Genomic DNA, 8,979 nt, shown 5'->3' with positions numbered 1-8,979 from the left:
AATCAGGCATTTGTGACCTGTTTAATTCACCAAAATGCCAACTGACATTTTTCACCAGAGACTGCTTGGAAACATGTGGCGTTCATGCAAATTTATGGTTGTTGCTACCGTTATGGTCACTGTGTAAACTGTGTCCCTGATGGGTGGAGTCTGCATGTCAGATGCTAACAAGTCCAGCCTAACAGGTTTTGTAAGGCAAAACAATGGCATATCTGGGAAGGCAATGGTGTATTGATACTGGATTAGTAATTCAAAGATGTAGATGATGCTCTGGGGACCCAGATTCTGATCCCACAACATCAGATGGTGGAATTCAATTCAACCATAACTAAATGTGGAATTAAAATCTGATGATGGCCCTGAATTGTCATTTTATTTTAGAAAAATATCTGGTTAACAAATACCTTTGAGAGAAGGAAATCTGTCACCTTTGGCCTTCATGTGTATCTAACCCTACAGCAATGTGGTTTTCTCTGAAATGTACGATCAATCCACTTGGTTGTATGCAGCTGCTGAAAAGCCTCAGAGGAATTTAAACAGATGAATAAACCTAGGCACGAACAACTAAGATCTGTCAACACTGCAGAGTATGCCTTGCTAATCAGTGAAGATACTGTGGCTAACCTTCACAATGGGGGTCAGGCACTGGGATTCCAGCAGGTACAGTCAGGTCAGCACTGCAGAAGTACTTGAAGTGGTACCTGAAGATGATTGAACTATGCAAATGAGAAGAAGCATCACTGACCCTGCCATCTCCAGATAGGTTGATAATGGAAGTCAATGACAGTCATGTTCCTTGCATAATCACTCAGATTGTGGTCTAAGAAATTTTGGGGTCTAGGAATGTGTCAAACTGTATGATATTGTTTGAAATCTTATCTGGTAGGAATGGTTGCTCTCAGTTATACCTGCTTTATTACTTGTCATTGACAAGTTTGGTGAAGGATCCAATAAGTCTTAAATTACAAGCAGGCTGACTTTTGTTTTCAAGGATATATTGAGTAAAAATTAACTCATTCACATCAATCAGCACACTTAATGGAGTTTCAAGAAAACCTAATGAACCCTTTTCCATCTTCTGACACAAAGCAAAATCCTAAGGGGATTTAATTATTAGGAAGTTAGCAGCAGGTTTAATTTATTGTCTTAAATTTATAAATCATTATTTTGTTCAATTACATTTTGTATTAATTAATTCAACAAGACCAGCATATTTGGTTCTCAAATAAAAGCAACAATCATACAATATAATCATGGATTTTTTTGTAATTGTAGTACTGAATTCTGAAACTCAATCAGATCCTGAACAAGAGATTTTTAATATACTTGAATGTGATAAAGCATGTAATTTTAAAAGGTGGTGCAAAGTTAGGGATACCTTGGCGATATTGTGGAAATAGTGTGGAAACAGGCCATTTGGCCCAACAAGTCCTCACTGACCTTTCAAAGAATAACCCACCTAAACCCATTCCCCTACTCTCTTATTCTACATTTCCCCTAACTAATGCATCTAGCCTACACATCCCTGAACACTCTGGGCAATTTAGCATGGCCAACTCACCTAACCTGCACATCTTTGGATTGTGGGAGGAAACCATAACACCTGGAGGAAACCCACTCAGATACAGGGAGAATATGCAAACTCCACACAGTCACCTGTGACTGGTATCAAATCCGGGTCCCTGGCACTGTGAGACAGCAGTGCTAAACACTGAGTCACCATGTATTTGAAGGTAGCAGGATATGTCAGCAAAAAGCAGTTCATAAAACATTTGAGGTTGTGAGCTTTGTAAATAGGGGCATAGAGTACACAATCAAGAAGTGAAACTAAACACAAATAAGTATTAGCTTTCCCCAGTAGCAGAAATTTGACCAACTCTGGTCAGCTGATACTAAGAAGGACATGATGGTTTTGGAGAGGGTGCAGAACAGATTTACAAAAATGTCTCAATAGTTGAACATTGCAGTGACTTGGATAAAGGAGACAAGGTGAGCAGTTTCTTCTCAAAATACAGAAGACTAAGGAAAGATTTGATAGAATTTTACTGAAAGTCATGAAGGGTAGAATAAATCAAGAAAAAAGTGATCGCTAAAAGAACCAAAGGCAGCATGAGGAAAACTACTTTTATTCAATAAATGGAAAGGATCTTGTCTGAATAGGAAACTAGTTCAAGTATAATCTTCAAAGAGGATATCAGTTGAATACCAGAGTATAAAAAATTGTAGAATCATAGAGAAATGGCGAACAAGAGGGTATAACTGTATTGCTGTTCAGAAGACATACTCAGGTTTGATGGGCAGAATGGCCCATTTGTATTTCATCCTGATATCTGATTTGTTGAGTGATGTCATTACCTGGGGTTATAACATAATGCTGTAATATCCTATGTTCTTTTTTTTGAAGAAAATTGAGGGATTTTCAGTTAAATTAATTTTGTGCCCTCCCCATGTCAAGCTTGATAGCAGGGATAGCATTTAAATGGGTGGAGGGTGACATGTGGTGTCTGCCACCATACCACTTCAACCTCAATTATGCCTGTGGAACACTTTTCTGCCCCAATACCAACTGAGACCCGTAAGTGGAATAAAAGGGATAAAGGCTAAATGTTGGCAAATGAGACTAGATTTATTTAGGATATCTGGTCGGCATGGACAAGTTGTAATGAATGGTTTGTTTTTGTGCTGTACATCTCTATGACTCTATAACTCTATGTGGGCAATGAAGTCCGAAGGGCTTGCTATGAGAGCATTTTGAACCTCCCATCCATGGCACTTAAGCATGACAATGAAGTCCATAAGGTAACTGTGACAGCTTGCAGGACCCAGTCAGATATTAAATGTAGGTAGGGTGTGGTGCTAGAAAACCACAACAGGTCAGGCAGCATCCAAGGAGCAGGAGGATTGATGTTTTGGGCATAAGCCGGCAATGTTGATTCTCCTGCTCCTTGGATGCTGCCTGACCTGCTGTGCTTTTCCAGCACCACATTCTCGACTCTGATCTCCAGCATCTGCAGTCCTCACTTTCTCCTAGTAAATATTAAATGTGGGCAACTTGACAGATCATACAGATATCATCAGGAAAGCTGAAGACTTTACTTTTATCTAAGTGATGTACTCCAAAAGGAATGGACAACATGCACGATATGCTGAAGTTGACACTGGAGTAAAGTGCATTTATTATTCCTTTATGCTTCGTAAGTGACATGAACTCAGGAAAATGATTACAATGGGTCTGACATCTATCTTAAATGCCAACATGGCTCCTTGGGATGGAGACCTGAAACCATTGACATCATTGATATGACAGAATCATTGGTTTATCAGAATGCACTGTTCTACAAATCAACATAATCCAGGAGATAACCAATAGACAATTGCAGGCTGAAACATCAAGACTCTCCCTGATCCAACTAGCCTCTAGACTCCAATCAATAATCTTCATGCAGACAGGAATGAGAGATCACACCTTGAGTGAAACACAGCCTGAGCAAGTGAATTTGGAGGTAGCATGGGAATTCGGTATAGAGGGGAAGAGGCATTTTACGTTTCCTTTTTTGGCTCATAATTTGTAAGGGTTGGTTTTAAACAGGATAGATTGAAGCACAGGATTGAGGGCATAATACAAAGAGTGACACCACAGGAAAACTGGAAATTTATTAGTTGGTGATAGATGATAATTTTTCTATTATAGGTTAATTATAGATTGAAGATGAATAGGAGAAATAATCACAGATTCCAAACTAACTTAAAGACCAGTAGGACTTTGAAAGAAAACAAATAAAGGTCTAAGTAAATAAATTAGAGTTGGCAACATCAGGTGATATGTTGTACTTGCAAGATGTGGGAGCCGGTGGACGCCATTGGGGTTCATAGTGACCACATCTGTACCAAATTTGGTTGCTTGAGGAACTCCGGCCCACAGTCGATGAGCTGGAGTCGGAGCTTTGAACACTGTGACACATCAGGCAGGGGGAGAGTTACTTAGACTCTGTGCTTCAGCAATCACTGGAGTCAGGGACAGTCCCAGAAGACTGGAAAATGGATAATGTAACACCCTGATTAAGAAGGGATAATGATAATAATCCTCATTATTAAAGATGAGATTGCAGAGTACTTGGAAGTGAATTGTAAAATAGAGCTGAGTCAGCATGGCTTTGTCAAGGGGAAGTCATGCCTGACAAATCGATTAGAATTCTTTGAGGAGATAATGAGCAAATTAGACAAAAGGGAGCCAACGGATGTGATTTATTTGGATTTCCATAAAGCCTTGGACAAGGTGCCACAGTGGAAGCTACTAAATTAGATGAGAGTCCATGGTGTCAGAGGCAGGTTACTGCATGGATAGAGGATTAGCTGACTGACAGAAGGCAGAAGGCAGAGTGTAGGGATAAAGGGGTCTTTTTCAGGATGGCAGCCAGTGACTAGTGGAATTGCATGGTGGTGAGTGTTGGGATCACAACTATTCATGTTGTATATTAACAATCTGGACAAAGGAACTTAGGTTTTTGTTTCTAAGTTTGCAGATGACAAAGATAGTTGAAGCGACAGATCATGCTGAGGAATTGGGGAAGTTGCAGATGGCCTTGGAGAGTTTAGGAGAGTGGGTAAAGAGAGGTAGATGTGGGAATAAATGTGGGAAAGTGTGAGGTTACGCACTTTGGTAGGAAGAATAGAGGCATAGACTATTTTCTAATGAGAAAAGGCTTGGAAAATCAAAAGCTAAAGGGACTTAGGAGTTCTAGGTCAGGATTCTCTTAAGGTTAACATGCAGGTTCAGTTGACAGGAAGGCAAATGCAATGTTAGCATTCATTTTGAGAGGTCTAGAAAACAAATGTAATACTGAGGCTGTATAAGGCTCTGGTGAAAACACATTTGGAATATTAGATCTCATGTCTAAAGAAGGATGTATTGGCTTTGGAAGGGGTCTCGAGGAGATTTATAAGAAGAATCCCAACATCATGGGCTTGTCATATAAGGAGCAGTTTAGAACTTTGGATCTGTAATCTATTGGGTTTAGAGGAATGAGAGGGGATCTCACTGAAATTTACAGAATACTGAGAGACCTGGGCAGAGTGGACATGGAAGTAACACTTAGACCAGACCAGACAAGCTTAGAAGCATCCTTCCCTAATGGACACGAGAGAATTAGATGGATTTGGCCCCAACAACAGCTTCGTGGGCACCATTAGTTAATTACATTTTTTTAAACTGAATTTTAACAAATTCCACCATCTGCCACCGGGGAACTTGAGCCCATGACTCCATAGCATTATCTGGATCTCTAGGCTGATAATCTAGTGACAATACTACTAGACCAGCACCTCCCTGCTTTAAGCAATTCTTTAAATAGTTTTAAATTTTAAATAGTTCTTATATGACCCAAAAGAAGAAATATTCTTCCTATGGTCCCCTTATCAAAAATTCAGAATCTTATTCACTGTAATCAAGTCACTCCTCACTCTTCCAGTGAAAGCAAGCCCGGCCTATCCTCATAAGCAAGCCTATTAATTCCAGGTGAAAGTGAGGTCTGCAGATGCTGGAGATCAGAGATGGAAATGTGTTGCTGGAAAAGCGCAGCAGGTCAGGCAGCATCTAGGGAACAGGAGAATCGACGTTTCGGGCATTAGCCCTTCTTCAGGAATGAGGAAAGTTGGTCCAGCAGGCTAAGATAAAAGATAGGGAGGAGGGACTTGGGGGAGGGGCGTCGGAAATGTGATAGGTGGAAAGAGGTCAAGGTGAGGGTGATAGGTCAGACTGGGGTGGGGGCGGAGAGGTCAGGAAGAAGATTGCAGGTTAGGAAGGCGGTGCTGAATTTGATGGATTTGACTGAGACAGGCTGGGGGGAGGGGAAATGAGGAAACTGGTGAAATCCGAGTTCATCCCTTGTGGTTGGAGGGTTCCTAGCCGGAAGATGAGGCGTTCTTCCTCCAACCGTCGTTTCGCTGTGGTCTGACGATGGAGGAGTCCAAAGACCTGCATATCCTTGGTGGAGTGGGAAGGGGAATTGAAATGTTGAGCTACAGGGTGGTTGGGTTGGTTGGTCCGGGTGTCCCAGAGGTGTTCTCTGAAATGCTCCGCAAGTAGGCGGCCTGTCTCCCCAATATAGAGGAGGCCACATCGGGTGCAAAGGATGCAATAGATGATATGTGTGGAGGTACAGGTGAATCTGTGGCGGATATGGAAGTTTCCTTTGGGGCCTTGGAGGGAGGTGAGGGGGGAGGTGTGGGCGCAAGTCTTGCACCTCCTGCGGTTGCAGGGGAAGGTGCCGGGAGTGGAGATTGGGTTGGTGGGGGGTGTGGATCTGACGAGGGAGTCACGGAGGAGTGGTCTTTACGGAATGCTGATAGGGGAGGGGAGGGAAATATATCCTTGGTGGTGGGGTCCGTTTGGAGGTGGCGGAAATGACGGCGGATGATGCGCTGTACATGGAGGTTAGTGGGGTGGTAGGTGAGGACCAGTGGGGTTCTGTCCCGGTGGTGGTTGGAGGGGCGGGGTTCAAGGGCGGAGGATCGGGAAGTGGAAGAGATGCGGTGGAGGGCATCGTCGACCACGTCGGGGGGGAAATTGCGGTCCTTGAAGAAGGAGGCCATCTGGGATGTGTGTTTTTGGAACTGGTTCTCCTGGGAGCAGATGCGGCGGAGTCGAAGGAATTGGGAGAATGGGATGGCGTTTTTACAGGGGGCAGGATGGGAGGAGGTGTAGTCCAGGTAGCTGTGGGAGTCGGTTGGTTTGTAGTAGATGTCCGTGTTGATTCGGTCGCCTGAGATAGAAATAGAAAGGTCGAGGAAGGGGAAGGAGGAATCTGAGACTGTCCAGGTGAATTTGAGGTCGGGGTGGAAGGTGTTGGTGAAGTGGATGAACTGTTCAACCTCCTCGTGGGAGCACGAGGCGGCGCCGATACAGTCATCGATGTAGCGGAGGAAAAGGTGGGGGGTGGGGCCAGTGTAGTTGCGGAAGATGGATTGTTCCACATATCCTACGAAGAGGCAGGCATAGCTGGGGCCCACGCGGGTGCCCATGGCTACTCCTTTTGTTTGGAGGAAGTGGGAGGATTGGAAAGAGAAGTTGTTCAGGGTGAGGACCAGTTCAGTCAGTCGAAGGAGGGTGTCTGTGGAAGGGTACTGGTCGGTAAGGCGGGAAAGAAAGAAGCGGAGGGCTTTGAGTCCTTCGTGATGGGGGATGGAGGTGTACAGGGACTGGATGTCCATGGTGAAAATAAGGCGTTGGGGACCGGGGAAGCGAAAATCATGGAGCAGGTGGAGGGCATGGGTGGTGTCCCGAACGTAGGTGGGGAGTTCTTGAACTAAGGGGGACAGGACGGTGTCAAGGTATGCAGAGATGAGTTCGGTGGGGCAGGAGCAGGCGGAGACAATGGGTCGGCCGGGGTAGTCAGGTTTGTGGATTTTGGGCAGGAGGTAGAAGCGGGAGGTGCGGGGTTGTGGGACTATGAGGTTGGAGGCGGTGGATGGGAGATCCCCCGAGGTGATGAGGTTATGGACGGTCTGGGAGATGATGGTTTGGTGATGGGGGGTGGGGTCATGGTCAAGGGGGCAGTAGGAGGAGGTATCTGCGAGCTGGCGTTTGGCCTCAGCGGTGTAGAGGTCGGTGCGCCAAACTACTACCGTGCCTCCCTTGTCTGCTGGTTTGATAGTAAGGTTGGGGTTGCAACGGAGTGAGTGGAGGGCTGCGCGTTCCGAGGGTGAGAGGTTGGAGTGGGTGAGAGGGGTGGGGGAGTTCAGGTGGCGGTTAATATCGCGGCGGCAGTTGGCTATGCAGAGGTCGAGGGCAGGTAGGAGGCCAGCACGGGGTGTCCAGGTGGATGGGGTGTGTTGGAGGCGGGAGAAGGGGTCGTCAGAGGGTGGGCGGGAGTCTTGGTTAAAGAAGTAGGCGCGGAGGCGAAGGCGGCGGAAGAATTGTTCGATGTCACGCCGCGTGTTGAATTCATCAATCCGGGAGCGTAGGGGAATGAAGGTGAGGCCTCTGCTGAGGACTGATCTTTCATCCTATTAATTCCAGGTATCAATCTAGTACAAGAAAACTCCTTTGAACTGCTGCCAATGTATTTACATCCTTCATTACATAACGGGTCCAAACTGTATGCCAAGATGTTGGCTCACCAATGTCCAGTTTAACTGAAGCATAACCTCCTCCTGTTCAAATCCTCTCATAATAAAGAATAGTATTCCATTAGCCTTCTTGATGATGCATTGTACCTGTAAGCTGATGTTTTATGACTCATGCATCAGAACATTGAAATCCCAAGACACTTTGGAATTCTGCAGCTATTCTCTGCTTAAATAATACTCTGTTTTTTATTTTTTCAGCCAAAGTGAACAACTTCATTTTCCCTACATTATATTCCATCTCCCAGGTTTTAATCCAACCACACAACCCTTAAATATCTATCTACAACTTCCTTATGTTTCTTCACAACTTCTTTACCTTTCTTGGTATTGTCTGCGTATTTAATTATTATGTCTTGCTGCCTGCATCTAAGTCATGGATATAAATTATGAAAAATTGAGGCTCCAGCACAGACCCCTGCGGGACTCTACTCATCAGATCCTGCCAATCAGACAAGGACTTGTTTGTAGATCTCTCCATTTTCTGCCCGCTAGCCAATTTTCTAACCATACTGATATGTTGATGCCTACACCATGATCTTTTATCTTCCGAAATGGCGTTTGATGTGGCATCTTATTAAAAGCTTTCTGGAAAATCAAGGATATTATGTCTGAATAGTTCCCTCCACAACATATTTTACTCCTTAAAAGAACTCCAATAAATTGATTAAACAAGATTTCTCTTTGACAAAACTGTACTGACTCTTCCTGCTTACCTTGGGCTTTTCTAAGTGCTCTTTAATGATTGATTCTGACATTTTCCCCCTGACAGATGGTAAGCTAAAACAAGTCTTATCGTTTCTTTCTTGAATATCTGCTGCTTGACAATCCAATGGAACCTTTCCTGAATCAAAG

The sequence above is a fragment of the Chiloscyllium plagiosum genome, unplaced genomic scaffold, assembly GCF_037043375.1.
Source record: "Chiloscyllium plagiosum isolate Xiang-an unplaced genomic scaffold, Cpla_swu_hap1 HiC_scaffold_14, whole genome shotgun sequence".
Taxonomy (NCBI): Eukaryota; Metazoa; Chordata; class Chondrichthyes; order Orectolobiformes; family Hemiscylliidae; genus Chiloscyllium; species Chiloscyllium plagiosum.
Note: the sequence above shows the minus strand (reverse complement) of the source record.